The sequence below is a fragment of the Salvia splendens genome, chromosome 1 (assembly GCF_004379255.2).
Source record: "Salvia splendens isolate huo1 chromosome 1, SspV2, whole genome shotgun sequence".
Lineage (NCBI taxonomy): Eukaryota > Viridiplantae > Streptophyta > Magnoliopsida > Lamiales > Lamiaceae > Salvia > Salvia splendens.
Genome location: NC_056032.1, coordinates 27,580,495 through 27,599,688, shown reverse-complemented (window position 1 = coordinate 27,599,688; position 19,194 = coordinate 27,580,495).

Genomic DNA, 19,194 nt, shown 5'->3' with positions numbered 1-19,194 from the left:
CAAGACATCTTTAAAACCTTGCAAAACACTTTCAATCACCAAAGGACAAGGGTTAGTGTTAGCATTTAAACATAAATCATTCCGGACCATGAGGAGAATGGTTTAACGGCTTTTTAGTGCCCACCCAAGGTCGGGAGACCTTGCTAACAAGCAACCTTTCCCTTCCCTTGCTTGTAGTTTTTCTTGTTTAGGTGCTTTATTTTTGCTCTCACCACACCCACTCTCACTTGGCTTTTTTAGCTCACCCTCTCTCACAAGCCTTTTCTCTATATCCCTTTCTCTTTCCCTTTGTAGATGTTGGTATGCCTCAAATACATCCTTAGGCAAGAGGGGCTTCAACCTAATTTTCAACCCATTCACCATGTAGAAATATTCATTAGTGTAACCATTCTGGTACACCCTCCTATCAAACTCCCAAGGCCTTCCCAACAACACATGACAAGCCGTCATTGGAATAGTATCACACATCACCCCATCCTCAAAGACACCATTCTTCAAGGGAACTAAGCATTGAGCCTTTACCTTTAGCTCCCCGGACTCCCCTAGCCATTGAAGCTTGTAAGGATTAAGATGTTTGTCGACCTTCAACCCCAACTTGGCCACTAATTGTTCATTTACCACATTAGCACAACTACCCCCATCAATGATCACTAAACAAGTTTTAGTTCATACCTTGCAATTCATATGGAAGATGTTTCACCTTTGCTCATTGTGCTCCTCAAGATCGGGTTGTACATTGAGCATTCTTAGCATTACTAGTGCCTTCAACCCCTCATCCTCTTCTTCTTCTTCTTCACTAGAATATGACATACGAGGCTCCACATTCGCCTCCTTGCCTTCTACCACTCCGTCCTCCTCATCCTCACTATGCACGCTACTATCTTGCCCAATAACCATTATTCTTTGGTTAGGGCACTCACGCGCATAGTGGTCATAGCCCTTACACTTGAAACATTAAACCTTACTACTCTCCGTTGAAGAAGGACTTTTGGTAGCTTGTGGGCTTGGGCTCGGTGATGCCTTGTATGGTGCTTTGCCTTGAGTAATAGGCGAGCTCTCCATCTTCTTGGGAGGGGTACTCCACTTGTTTCCTCCCATACAGGTTTGACTAGAGGCCACCCTTGCCTTGCTAAGAGCCACTTCTTTTCCTTGCCTTGCTAAGAGCCACTTCTTTTCCTTGCCTCTCAAATGTCTCGGCAAAACTTAGTACTTCCCCCAATGTGATTCCCCCTAGTGCCTCAAATTGGACTTTATGCTTCAAAGAAGTGTTGAGACCATGGATGATTCGGTCTTGAGTGGCTTCCTCCGGTTCATTCACCCCAATCTTGTTCATCAAGGCGAGAAGTTCATAGTAGTAATCCATCACACTCATGGATCCTTGCCTTAGGTCTTGAAGCTCCCCACGAAGCTTGAGATAATAGGACCTATGCACAAAGGATTCATTCATGATTCGGCACAAATCATCACATGAATGCACATCTCCCAACCTAGCTAACCTAATTTTCCTCAACACATCGTTCCACCAATTATTAGCATTACCCCTAAATTCGGCCAATGCAATCATCACCTTATCACCCTTGGAATAGTTGTGGAGGGTGAAGATTTTATCCACTTGATATTCCCACTCTAAGTAGGCTTCGGGATCAAATTTTCCATGGAACTCGGGGAGGTTGTGTTTCAAGGTCTTGGACAGATCATCAAACCTCGGACGGGGTTCCTCCTCATAGTACCTATCCCTCCTAAATCTATCTCCATAAGGCTCCATCCCTCCATGTTGGTTTCCTACCCCAAAATGACCATACCCCCCATTTCCTCCTCCAAACCGCCTATTGGCTCCATTACCCCCCCCAAACCGTCCATTCTCCAAGTTGTTAACTCTATCCCGAACATTCCCTCCTTGCCATCCCTCATATACCTCCTCTTCAACAACTTCCTCCGGGGCTTCATCGGGCATGGCATTGCCAATAGGATTGTGGAGGTCTAGTCCTCCGCTCTTCCTTCAAAGTGTTGAACTCTTCAAATAGAGTGTTTTGGGTGGCAAGAATACGAACTTCGGATTCCTCCGCCCTAGCATCTCATTCCCTCAACCGTGCATCCACTTGCCTTACGTCTTGCTTGAGATCATGTTTGAGATCGGCCATCATTTGGGATATCATGCTCACTAGATCCACTTCGGGTTTGGAACTACTTGAGCCCGCGCCCTTCCCTACCTCCTCCTCATGGATGTCCCCCATCTTGTTGGATCGAGTAATAAGAGGCATCAAAGTTACCTACAAACACAAAGACAAAGACTAGGAACTAGTCTTAGAGATTAATGAAATAAGAAAGAGAGATTTAAGTAGCTAACTCACCCTAATGTAGTATCCCAACCCCCCAAGTCACTCACCAATGTCACTCGGTAGGTTTAGAATATCGTGGGGCTAGTATCGCACACTCTCGATCCAATTCCCACTTGTTGGCGCCCGGACAACTCAATCAAGGTATACACCTCAAGAAAATATAGACACCAAGTAGTAAACACCAAAGTAATAATGACTAAGCCTATAAAAGCAAGGAAACAAGACATGGGATGAAACTTTTGCTGAAATTTGGCTGATATTTATAAATTTTTTTGGTATTGATCTCGCGCCCAATTTGGATGAATTTTGGTGGATAGATTCAAAAACAAGTCTAGATCAAGGGAAAATATTCATATATAGTCAGATCTAACAATGGGATATGAGTTGTATGGTTTTCCCCAACTATGCCAAAACAGAGCAATGATGTTAATCCCCACAGTTAACTAGGCAAACAAAGGAATTTTTCGATGAAGTTTAGCAGGACGCTAGGTCACATAACATATATCATACACACCAAATTTCAGCTTAATCTAAGAACATTTGATCAATCCGATCATTCGAACAAAAACAGAGCAAAACAAGGAATAAAAGAAAATTCAAGGAAGCAAAAGATCAAACACCTAGTGGGTACTAGACTCTAGATACCAAATGATGTGGATTCATGTAATTCATGATCCATTTCCTAAGGAATTACTCATTTGTGATGCTTGATCTAGATATTTTTGTGAGATTGATTTTCAATTTCTCAATTAAAAACAAGAGGATAAAAAGAGATCCAACCACAAAAATTGAATCTAAATAAGAAAGGATGGTAGATTAGAAATGGAAAACGTGTGTATAATGATGAGATAAAAAAGCTACGACCATAGGACCTTAACCAAAAGAATGGAGACAACCCTAGGTAACTTTGAATAGCTCTATCACCCCTTGGCTCCACTACTCAATGGATACACTCCATTGATGCATACCTCTACTTGAATCAATCTAGGATGAAAACAAGCAACCTTCAAGGAAGGAATTGGATACAATGCTCAAAGAGGAAACTCACTAGGGTAGAAACTTTTATTCACTAGGGTATTTATACTAGGGTCCAATTCCCAATGAAAAGGCACACAAAATCTGGTTCGCGTCACTCTAGCCGGCCTGGTGGAATTAAGGGTGTTAAGTCACCCGGCAGGGTGAAACCTCCTGACTCCCTCATGCCTTGGACGGGGCACCCTGGCTGGTGGCAGAACGGATACTCGGTCGGGTGGAGTAGCTTGGCCTTGGCTCTTCCAAAGGATGGCACCGGCCGGGTGAGGCAGTGCCTCAAAATCCACCCGGCCGGGTGGAAGCTCCTAGACTTCAAATTTCAGTACGAGTCTTGTCGCGTGTTCCCTGACCTTCGTAGACTCCTCCAGCATGACTTTTCGGATGAAAGTAGAGAGTCCCTCTAGTAGACGCCTCGTCATGGGCATTCCGGACGTGATCGTATCAAAGTTTGAATCTCTCGTCTCTGATCCAAGTCTAGTTGTGCTGTTGTGGTGCGTTTGAAATGTGATTTTGTTCTTCCTTGAGTAGTCTGTTTCATACCAGATTTGTTGTTTGTTTTGGGTGAGGAGGAAAGGCTTATCCTTCTCCTTGCATCTATGTTCATATTGAGAGTTGGAGTTGATCTGTAGAGCTTTTTTGTTAGCCTATGAGCAATGGTGGTTCCTGCCCCTCGTCCTCTGTTTATTTGTTGTTGATGAGTAATGGATCAGAGGGGGGGAATTGTTGGTTAAAATGATGGTTTGCCTGGCTTGTGGCAGGAGTTGTGGTTGTTGAAGTTACTGAAGGACCTGATATTCAATTTGGTGAAGAAGAATCTGTGAAGCTTACTCATACTCGCCGTGTCTGGTGCTAAAGGGGAGTGAGATCATTTTTAGTTTTTCTGCATTTGGGAGTGGAGATTTTTATGTTGCACCTGTAGTTGTTGCAGCAACTCCAATTCCAGCAAAGTGATGGCTTGCAATTGATCAAGTTGGATCTTCCCTTGACATGGAGTTAGAATAGTTGATTGTAGTTCTCTCTTAGTTTGATGCTTCCTTTCCAAGAAGGTAGCATTTGTTTTGCTTCCTTCTTGAGGGGAGTATTGAAATAAAAAATAAAAATATAATTAGTTGATATTGTTTTCCTTTATTAGTTAGTGTTTAGCAAATTTTTGTTTGTATTTGTGCGTATATAAGGCCTTCTTTGTATTTTGCAATTAACTTTTGGAAAAATGTAGTCAATAATGAATTCACGATTTTTCTTCTTTTCTTAATCATTTTTCTCCTTCAGTTCCTTTCATCATTTTTTTCCTCTCTTCAGCAGTTTCAATCACTTTCCCCAAATCTGCAGATTTCAATTCCTTATTTTCAACATATTTTTTGGATAATTTTATATGTGAGACATTTGAAGGGATTTTACATTTTGTACATGGTTTCAGAGCAATAAGTTGGACATGGAGCTCTTTATGGAAAATATTTGAATAAAGACATTTGCCCTATGTTTTTTTTTCAGATTTTCATGATCAAATCGTTGAAAATGGTAAGCGGGGCTGAAGGGGTTGGCAGCGGAAGCGTGCATGAGATCCGATCACATAAATTTGATCTATTTATCAGATTATTTAGACAAATTCTATTCTCATAATTATCACATGTACCATGCTCATAACTTGAATTAAAACATGCTTTAGCATATAAATCCCTAAAACATGCTCACTACGGAATTAGCCAATTTACCTCGTTGATTCAATCAAGAATCGATGATGGCTTGCTCCGTCTCCACGTGAAGATCTTCAGTACTCGACCTCTGATCTTCTGACTAGTGTCCCGGACTATATACTGATATTTGTGTGGGCAAATCTCACCAGAATACTAGGACTCGAATAATGAAGACTGAAAGAGCAAATCGCACTATTTTGGAAAGAAAATGGTGTATGCTGATTGTTGCTGGTTTGGGGAAACATTTTTGGGCAGAAGCAGCCTCCACAGCAGTTGTGTTGTTAAATAAATGTCCCACATCAAGCCTAAATGGGGATATACCAGACAGCAGATGGTTCGGCAGGAAATGCACCTATGAAAATTTAAGAATATTTGGCTGCAAAGCCTTTGCACATATCAGGCAGGGAAAGCTTGAAGCAAGGGCCATCAAATGCATAATGATGGGCTATCAACCAGGTGTAAAAGGCTACAGGCTCTGGTGCATTAAGCGGTAGTCCTCCTCCGTCGCATCATTGGGCCTTTTCTGAATACTGCACAACTTGCTAAACTCATTTAGGAACTCGTATGGACACTCGTTCCTACGTCCAGAGAACGTCGGTAGAATGCCTAACACATTTGTCTTAATATCGATGGCTCTCTGACAAGGGTTCATAACTATAGTCAGGGTTGGCTCACCATCTAGATGGGCAGTGAGCGAACCGATCTCCGGATCTGGATCGACTATGTGTGCCATGTCTCTGATCTCTGCCTCCTCTGTATTTGTTTCTGAAGTTGAATTTGGATCTTCCTTTCCTGACGAACTCCAATCGTCGTCACTATCTGAACCAAACGGAAATGGATCTCCCGTAGATAATCCCGATCTGGTGATGACCGCAGATGCTGTGTCCCTGACCTTCCAAGTACACTGATCGTTCCTCCACCCAGATGAGTTACCCCAGTGTCCAAACCGTGAGCCTCTGCTCATAAACTGCAAATTAATGTGAAAGAAAAACAAATCAAAACTATATACGACAAAATCTCTAAACACAATCATAAACTACGCCATCCATTCCCGGCAACGGCGCCATTTGAAGCAGCATATTTAACCGAAGATTCGTCTGTACTTTTATACTAGGTCGAGCACTTAGGTCCAGAGAATCCGTTAGATCATAAGGTCTAGGAACTCAGAGGATCCTAGAAGTCTCGGTTGTCGGACACACAAACCCCCCGCGCTTTCAAAAACCCTCAACCAGCTATACTATGGATTAGTATAGGGAAGCAGGGGTCGATCCCACGAAGATGGACGCGTAAGAAAGCATTTAGGAGACTCTGGGCAATTTGTTGGCTGCTGCCACGCAATTTTGGGTTGAGGTTTGACTACTACTAGACCTAAGAACGAAAATCAGACACTGGACCTAGGAAACTGAAAGCATCATGCTGACGCCGAACATCCTTATAACCACGAGATCTCAAACTAATTTCCTAGACCAAGTAAAGAACTTCCTAATATAGCTAGACAGAAAGCGAGTAAACAGTGCGGACCATTTTCCAGAAATAGAAAGTATGGAAGAAAAGCTGCAACTAACAAACTAAGAATTTAACTAACAATGACGTGCATCTCATTACCTGAATCAAACGCGAACATGAAGAAAATAGAGCACAAATCCAGATTCAAACAAAATGTAAAAGTTCGGACGTCGAAAACTTGCAATTAGCCGGAAATAGAACAGATCTAATATACTAGACGGAATGAAACGAAAACACGAAAACCAAGCATCGACCACGACCAATTCCTGTTTCCGATCCAGACGTCGGATGCTTAATCCACTCCGGATCCAAGCATTCCGAACCAAACAACTAACAAAATCAACTCCATAACTTCCGATTCAACAGATCTGCCCCGATCTACACAAGCTACCAACAATTCTGCTCAAACTCAATAAACCAACGCGAGAAATAAACATCCAGTTCAGCAACTACGTCAAACTCAAAACAATTTGCATCCATAATCGAAATCAACAGCAGTAAAGTAAATACGGAAACAGAAAATGCATAGATAACGAGAATTGAACAGAAAATAGGGCCGAGCTTCGAACAGCGAAGCTCGGTGAAATTCACGACGACAAATAAAATGAAAGCAAATAATTGTATATTCTCCCTACACAAGGACGATGTTACCCAACATCAAACAGCAAATGAAATGACCCGAACCCCTACAAATTCCCGAACAGTCCCCCCAAGTGTGTGGAAGTGAGTGAGCTAAGAGAGCCAAGAGCAAAGTGCCCAAAAAAAAAGTCCTCCCCCCTCATTAGATTGTATGCTCTCTTCCTTATATAGGTGCGGGTTTGATCTTCTAGAAGCCTTCGCAGAAATCTCCATTCTGCTCTTCAGCTTCGTGATCTCCTCCGTCTAGTCATTTTTCTTCACAATGCTCACTTATTCGCCAGATTCCGTGGGTCATACAATTGTCCGCTCTTCTTCCTGGACCTGGCGAACTTTCTACACTCCTAGCTTAAAAAGAAGTGTTAGACCCCGTAAATGCACGAATTCAACCCTTTAATCAATGCATGAAATTAGTCTTATCAGCGGCACATACTACAAACAATAAACATACTATAAATAAAATATACAAACATACACAAAACACATGTACAACAATAATACTTTCATACATTGCAAACGCTACGCTACATATACTAAAACAAAATACTCTATTTATATACTACACAACAAATATATATATATAATTCACAATTTATACATACGTGGCACCTACTATGCACCCTCACTACAGACCAATTTATACTACACATAAAATTCACAATTTATACTACGCACTAAATGGACTGCACATACAACCCACACTCACTACGTACACAAAATACACAATTTAAATATACTATACAATAAATGCACACATAATATACACGATATATACATGACACGTACTACAAATATTAAATACTTTATAAATAAAATACACAAACACAATATAAATAAAACACACTTCATACACATTGCGCACTATATACACACTATACATACCACAAATATTAAACACACTATAAATAAAATACACTACACATGTACTGTAAACATACATGCCTACATTGCACACACTACGGGTAGTAGCACAAAATACACAATTTATACACTATACAACAAATATACACATAAAATACATAATTTATACATACGTGGCACATATTACAAATATTAAACACAACATAAATAAAATACAAACACAGTATAAATAAAATAAACAAACATTAAATGGACCGCACATACTACACACATTATATACAAAATACACACTAGTACACAATTCACAAAATAAACATACTAAACACCACTATACAAAAATAAAAACTTTACACTATAGGCAAAATACACACTCTCCACACAAAATACGCAATACACACACTACACTACACACACACTACACAAGATACATGCACATACATTAAACACATAAATATAAAACAAACAATACACACTGTACACGAAAAACTAAATATTATAAAACATACTACACATACGCGGCACATAGTACGAATAATATTACACACACTATAAATAAAATACACAAAACACATGCACAACATAAATACATACACAGATTGTGCACACACTACCGATACTATTACAAAATAAACTATTTATACACTATGCAACAAATGCACAAATAAAATACACAACTAATACACACGTGTTACATACTACAAACATTAAAAACGTTATAAATAAAATACACAAACAAAATATAAATAAAACAAACAATACACACAATATTATAAAACATACAATACATATGTGCCACATACTACAAATACTAACACAAAATACACTATACAACAAATGCACAATTAAAATACACAATTTCACACATGGTACACACTACAAACATTAAACAGGATATAAATAAAATACACAAACACAATATAAATAAAACACACACAAAGCTCAACGACACACTGTAAAAAAAATGAATAACACTGCATACATACTATTAACTATACATCATAGCACATAATACACATTGCGCACCCTCTGCACATCACACATATACGCACACTTTACACACATACATATTAAACAAAAATTACACATTGTACACAAAATACATATACAAAACACAAACATTACAAAAACACTACACTAAGTACACGGCACATACTACAAACAGTAAACATACTATAAATAAACAGGGAACATCATTTTTGGTCCACGAACTTTGCCAAAGTATCATTTTAGGTCTGTGAACTTTGAAAATATCATTTTAGGTCCGTGAACTTTGAGTTAGTATCATTTGAGGTACTTTTTACTATTTCCAAGTTTTTATGGATGAAAATACCCTCAATACCTTAAAGTGTATATATTTTTAATAAATTTATCATATACTCATATTTTTTTATAAATATCTTTACAATATATTTTTGACAAATTTTCTAAATATAATTTGACCTAAAATATTATCACTTAATTTTGTGACATGCAAGTAAAATTGCTTCTTCAATTTTTTATATTAATTTTTTTTTAAATTGAATAAAGAACTTTTCTTTAGTAAAAAAAATTGAATAAAGATCTTTTCTTGCATGTCACAAAATTAAGTGATAATATTTATGGTCAAATTATATTTAGAAAATTTGTCAAAAATATATTGTAAAGATATTTATAAAAAATTATGAGTATATGATAAATTTATTAAAAATATATACACTTTAAGGTATTGAGGGTATTTTCGTCCAAAAAAACTTGGAAATAGTAAAAAGTACCTCAAATGATACTAACTCAAAGTTCACGGACCTAAAATGATATTTTCAAAGTTCACGGACCTAAAATGATACTCTGCAAAGTTCGTGGACCAAAAATGATGTTCCCTCATAAATAAAATATACAAACATAGACAAAACACATGTACAACAATAATACTTACATACATTGCAAACGCTACGGGTAGTAGCACAAAATACACAATTTATACACTATGCAACAAATATACACATAAAATACATAATTTATACATACGTGGCACATATTACAAATATTAAACACAACATAAATAAAATACAAACACAGTATAAATAAAATAAACAAACATTAAATGGACCGCACATACTACACACATTATATACAAAATACACACTAGTACACAATTCACAAAATAAACATACTAAACACCACTATACAAAAATAAAAACTTTACAGTATAGGCAAAATACACACTCTCCACACAAAATACGCAATACACACACTACACTACACACACACTACACAAGATACATGCACATACATTAAACACATAAATATAAAACAAACAATACACACTGTACACGAAAAACTAAATATAAATATTATAAAACATACTATACATACGCGGCACATAGTACGAATAATATTACACACACTATAAATAAAATACACAAAACACATGCACAACATAAATACATACACAGATTGTGCACACACTACCGATACTATTACAAAATAAACTATTTATACACTATGCAACAAATGCACAAATAAAATACACAACTAATACACACGTGTTACATACTACAAACATTAAAAACGTTATAAATAAAATACACAAACAAAATATAAATAAAACAAACAATACACACAATATTATAAAACATACAATACATATGCGCCACATACTACAAATACTAACACAAAATACACTATTTATACACTATACAACAAATGCACAATAAAAATACACAATCTCACACATGGTACACACTACAAACATTAAACATGATATAAATAAAATACACAAACACAATATAAATAAAACACACACACAACTCAACGACACACTGTAAAAAAAATAAATAACACTGCATACATACTATTAACTATACATCATAGCACATAATACACATTGCGCACCCTCTGCACATCACACATATACGCACACTTTACACACATACATATTAAACAAAAATTACACATTGTACACAAAATACATATACAAAACACAAACATTACAAAAACACTACACTCAGTACACGGCACATACTACAAACAATAAACATACTATATATAAACAGGGAACATCATTTTTGGTCCACGAACTTTGCCAAAGTATCATTTTAGGTCCGTGAACTTTGAAAATATCATTTTAGGTCTGTGAACTTCGAGTTAGTATCATTTGAGGTACTTTTTACTATTTCTATGTTTTTATGGATGAAAATATATTTTTAATAAATTTATCATATACTCATATTTTTTTATAAATATCTTTACAATAAATTTATCATATACTCACTACAGACAATTTTTATACTACGCATAAAATTCACAATTTATATTACGCACTAAATGGACTGCACATACAACCCACACTCACTACGTACACAAAATACACAATTTAAATATACTATACAATAAATGCAAACACTATATACATGATATTTACATTACACATACTACAAATATTAACTAATTTATAAATAAAATACACAAACACAATATAAATAAAACATACTTCATACACATTGCGCACTATATACACACTATACATATCAAAAATATTAAACACACTATAAATAAAATACATTACACATGTACTGTAATCATACATGCATACATTGCACACACTATGGGTAGTAGCACAAAATACACAATTTATACATTATACAACAAATATACACATAAAATACATAATTTATACATGCGTGGCACATATTACAAATATTAAACACAATATAAATAAAAATCAAACAAAATATAAATAAAATAAACAAACATTAAATGGACTGCACATACTACACACTTTATATACAAAATACACACTAGTACACAATTCACAAAATAAACATACTAAACACCACTATACAAAAATAAAAATTTTACACTATAGACAAAATACACACTGTCCATACAAAATATGCAATACACACATCTACACAAGATACATGCACATACATTAAACACATAAATATAAAACAAGCAATACACACTGTACATGAAAAACTAAATAAAAATATTATAAAACATACTATACATACTCGACACATACTACGAATAATATTACACACACTATAAATAAAATGCACAAAACACATGCATAACATAAATACATACACACATTGTGCACACGCTACCGATATTATTACAAAATAAACTATTTATACACTCTGCAACAAATGACTAAAACAAAATACTCTATTTATACACTACACATCAAATATATAGATAAAATTCACAAGTTATACATACATGGTACCTTCTACACACACTCACGATAGACAATTTATATTACGCATAAAATTCCCAATTTATACTACGCACTAAATGGACTGCACATACAACCCACACTCACTACTTACACAAAATACACAATTTAAATATACTATACAATAAATGCAAACACTATATACATGATATATACATTACACATACTACAAATATTAACTACTTTATAAATAAAATACACAAACACAATATAAATAAAACACACTTCATATACATTGCGCACTATATACACACTATACATATAAAAAATATTAAACACACTATAAATAAAATACATTACACATGTACTGTAATCATACATGCATACATTGCACACACTATGGGTAGTAGCACAAAATACACAATTTATACACTATACAACAAATATACACATAAAATACATAATTTATACATGCGTGGCACATATTACAAATATTAAACACAATATAAATAAAAATCAAACAAAATATAAATAAAATAAACAAACATTAAATGGATTGCACATACTACACACTTTATATACAAAATACACACTAGTACACAATTCACAAAATAAACATACTAAACACCACTATACAAAAATAAAAACTTTACACTATAGACAAAATACACACTGTCCATACAAAATATGCAATACACACATCTACACAAGATACATGCACATACATTAAACACATAAATATAAAACAAGCAATACACATTGTACACAAAAAACTAAATAAAAATATTATAAAACATACTATACATACTCGACACATACTACGAATAATATTACACACACTATAAATAAAATGCACAAAACACATGCATAACATAAATACATACACACATTGTGCACACGCTACCGATACTATTACAAAATAAACTATTTATACACTCTGCAACAAATGACTAAAACAAAATACTCTATTTATATACTACACATCAAATATATAGATAAAATTCACAAGTTATACATACATGGTACCTTCTACACACACTCACTATAGACAATTTATATTACGCATAAAATTCCCAATTTATACTACGCACTAAATGGACTGCACATACAACCCACACTCACTACTTACACAAAATACACAATTTAAATATACTATACAATAAATGCAAACACTATATACATGATATATACATTACACATACTACAAATATTAACTACTTTATAAATAAAATACACAAACACAATATAAATAAAACACACTTCATATACATTGCGCACTATATACACACTATACATATCAAAAATATTAAACACACTATAAATAAAATACATTACACATGTACTGTAATCATACATGCATACATTGCACACACTATGGGTAGTAGCACAAAATACACAATTTATACACTATACAACAAATATACACATAAAATACATAATTTATACATGCGTGGCACATATTACAAATATTAAACACAATATAAATAAAAATCAAACAAAATATAAATAAAATAAACAAACATTAAATGGATTGCACATACTACACACTTTATATACAAAATACACACTAGTACACAATTCACAAAATAAACATACTAAACACCACTATACAAAAATAAAAACTTTACACTATAGACAAAATACACACTGTCCATACAAAATATGCAATACACACATCTACACAAGATACATGCACATACATTAAACACATAAATATAAAACAAGCAATACACATTGTACACAAAAAACTAAATAAAAATATTATAAAACATACTATACATACTCGACACATACTACGAATAATATTACACACACTATAAATAAAATGCACAAAACACATGCATAACATAAATACATACACACATTGTGCACACGCTACCGATACTATTACAAAATAAACTATTTATACACTCTGCAACAAATGACTAAAACAAAATACTCTATTTATATACTACACATCAAATATATAGATAAAATTCACAAGTTATACATACATGGTACCTTCTACACACACTCACTATAGACAATTTATATTACGCATAAAATTCCCAATTTATACTACGCACTAAATGGACTGCTCATACAACCCACACTCACTACTTACACAAAATACACAATTTAAATATACTATACAATAAATGCAAACACTATATACATGATATATACATTACACATACTACAAATATTAACTACTTTATAAATAAAATACACAAACACAATATAAATAAAACACACTTCATATACATTGCGCACTATATACACACTATACATATCACAAATATTAAACACACTATAAATAAAATACACTACACATGTACTGTAAACATACATGCATACATTGCACACACTACGGGGAGTAGCACAAAATACACAATTTATACACTATACAACAAATGCACAATTAAAATACACAATTTCACACATTGTACACACTACAAACATTAAACACGATATGAATAAAATACACAAACACAATATAAATAAAACACAAACACACACAACTCAACGACACTATAAAAAATTAATAACACTGCATGCATACTATGTACTATACACCATAGCACATAACACACATTGCACTCCCTCTGCACATCACACATATACGCACACTTTACACGCATATATATTAAAAAAAATTACACATTGTACACTAAATACATATACAAAACACAAATATTACAAAAACACTACACTTAGTACGCGGCACATACTACAAACAGTAAACATATTATAAGTAAAATATACAAACATGCACAAAACACATATACAACAATAATACTTACATACATTGCAAACGCTACGCTACATATACTAAAACAAAATACTCTATTTATATACTACACACCAAATATATACATAAAATTCACAATTTATACATACGTGGCACCTACTACGCACAGTCACTACAGGCATAAAATTCACAATTTATACTACGCACTAAATGGACTGCACATACAACCCACACTCACTACGTACACAAAATACACAATTTAAATATACTATACAATAAAAGCACACACTATTACATGATATATACATTATACATTACACATACTACAAATATTAACTACTTTATAAATAAAATACACAAACACAATATAAATAAAACACACTTCATACACATTGCGCACTATATACGCACTATACATATCACAAATATTAAACACACTATAAATAAAATACACTACACATGTACTATAAACATACATGCATACATTGCACACACTACGGGTAGTAGCACAAAATACACAATTTATACACTATACAACAAATATACACATAATATACATAATTTATAGCAGATATACAAATATTAAACACAATATAAATAAAATAAACAAACATTAAATGAACCGCACTACTACACACATTATATACAAAATACACACTAGTACACAATTCACAAAATAAACATACTAAGCACCACTATATAAAAATAAAAACTTTACACTATAAACAAAATACACACTGTCCATACAAAATATGCAATATACACACTACACTATACACACACTACACAAGATACATGCACACACATTAAACACATAAATCTAAAACAAACAATACACACTGTACACGAAAAACTAAATACCAATATTACAAAAACATACTATACATACTCGGCACATACTACACTACAAATAAAATACACAAAACATATGCACAACATAAATACAGTGCACATTTCAGATACTATTACAAAATAAACTATTTATACACTCTACAACAAATGCACAAATAAAATACATAACAAATACACACGTGGTACATACTACAAACATTAAACACATTATAAATAAAATACACAAACACAATATAAATAAAACAAACAATAGACACAATATTATAAAACATACAATACTTATGCAGCACATACTACAAATACTAATACAAAATACACTACTTGTACACTATACAACAAATGCACAATTAAAATACACAATTCCACACATGGTACACACTACAAACATTAAACACGATATAAATAAAATACACAAACACAATATAAATAAAACACACACACACACAACTCAACACATAACACATATTGCACTCCCTCTGCACATCACACATATACGCACACTTTACACGCATATATATTAAAAAAAATTACACATTGTACACTAAATACATATACAAAACACAAATATTACAAAAACACTACACTTAGTACGCGGCACATACTACAAACAGTAAACATATAATAAGTAAAATATACAAACATGCACAAAACACATATACAACAATAATACTTACATACATTGCAAACGCTACGCTACATATACTAAAACAAAATACTCTATTTATATACTACACACCAAATATATACATAAAATTCACAATTTATACATACGTGGCACCTACTACGCACAGTCACTACAGGCATAAAATTCACAATTTATACTACGCACTAAATGGACTGCACATACAACCCACACTCACTACGTACACAAAATACACAATTTAAATATACTATACAATAAAAGCACACACTATTACATGATATATACATTATACATTACACATACTACAAATATTAACTACTTTATAAATAAAATACACAAACACAATATAAATAAAACACACTTCATACACATTGCGCACTATATACGCACTATACATATCACAAATATTAAACACACTATAAATAAAATACACTACACATGTACTATAAACATACATGCATACATTGCACACACTACGGGTAGTAGCACAAAATACACAATTTATACACTATACAACAAATATACACATAATATACATAATTTATAGCAGATATACAAATATTAAACACAATATAAATAAAATAAACAAACATTAAATGAACCGCACTACTACACACATTATATACAAAATACACACTAGTACACAATTCACAAAATAAACATACTAAGCACCACTATATAAAAATAAAAACTTTACACTATAAACAAAATACACATTGTCCATACAAAATATGCAATATACACACTACACTATACACACACTACACAAGATACATGCACACACATTAAACACATAAATCTAAAACAAACAATACACACTGTACACGAAAAACTAAATACCAATATTACAAAAACATACTATACATACTCGGCACATACTACACTACAAATAAAATACACAAAACATATGCACAACATAAATACAGTGCACATTTCAGATACTATTACAAAATAAACTATTTATACACTCTACAACAAATGCACAAATAAAATACATAACAAATACACACGTGGTACATACTACAAACATTAAACACATTATAAATAAAATACACAAACACAATATAAATAAAACAAACAATAGACACAATATTATAAAACATACAATACTTATGCAGCACATACTACAAATACTAATACAAAATACACTACTTGTACACTATACAACAAATGCACAATTAAAATACACAATTCCACACATGGTACACACTACAAACATTAAACACGATATAAATAAAATACACAAACACAATATAAATAAAACACACACACACACAACTCAACACATAACACATATTGCACTCCCTCTGCACATCACACATATACGCACACTTTACACGCATATATATTAAAAAAAATTACACATTGTACACTAAATACATATACAAAACACAAATATTACAAAAACACTACACTTAGTACGCGGCACATACTACAAACAGTAAACATATAATAAGTAAAATATACAAACATGCACAAAACACATATACAACAATAATACTTACATACATTGCAAACGCTACGCTACATATACTAAAACAAAATACTCTATTTATATACTACACACCAAATATATACATAAAATTCACAATTTATACATACGTGGCACCTACTACGCACAGTCACTACATGCATAAAATTCACAATTTATACTACGCACTAAATGGACTGCACATACAACCCACACTCACTACGTACACAAAATACACAATTTAAATATACTATACAATAAAAGCACACACTATTACATGATATATACATTATACATTACACATACTACAAATATAAACTACTTTATAAATAAAATACACAAACACAATATAAATAAAACACACTTCATACACATTGCGCACTATATACGCACTATACATATCACAAATATTAAACACACTATAAATAAAATACACTACACATGTACTATAAACATACATGCATACATTGCACACACTACGGGTAGTAGCTCAAAATACACAATTTATACACTATACAACAAATATACACATAATATACATAATTTATAGCAGATATACAAATATTAAACACAATATAAATAAAATAAACAAACATTAAATGGACCGCACTACTACACACATTATATACAAAATACACACTAGTACACAATTCACAAAATAAACATACTAAGCACCACTATATAAAAATAAAAACTTTACACTATAAACAAAATACACACTGTCCATACAAAATATGCAATACACACACTACACTATACACACACTACACAAGATACATGCACACACATTAAACACATAAATCTAAAACAAACAATACACACTGTACACGAAAAACTAAATACCAATATTACAAAAACATACTATACATACTCGGCACATACTACACTACAAATAAAATACACAAAACATATGCACAACATAAATACAGTGCACATTTCAGATACTATTACAAAATAAACTATTTATACACTCTACAACAAATGCACAAATAAAATACATAACAAATACACACGTGGTACATACTACAAACATTAAACACATTATAAATAAAATACACAAACACAATATAAATAAAACAAACAATAGACACAATATTATAAAACATACAATACTTATGCAGCACATACTACAAATACTAATACAAAATACACTACTTGTACACTATACAACAAATGCACAATTAAAATACACAATTTCACACATGGTACACACTACAAACATTAAACACGATATAAATAAAATACACAAACACAATATAAATAAAACACA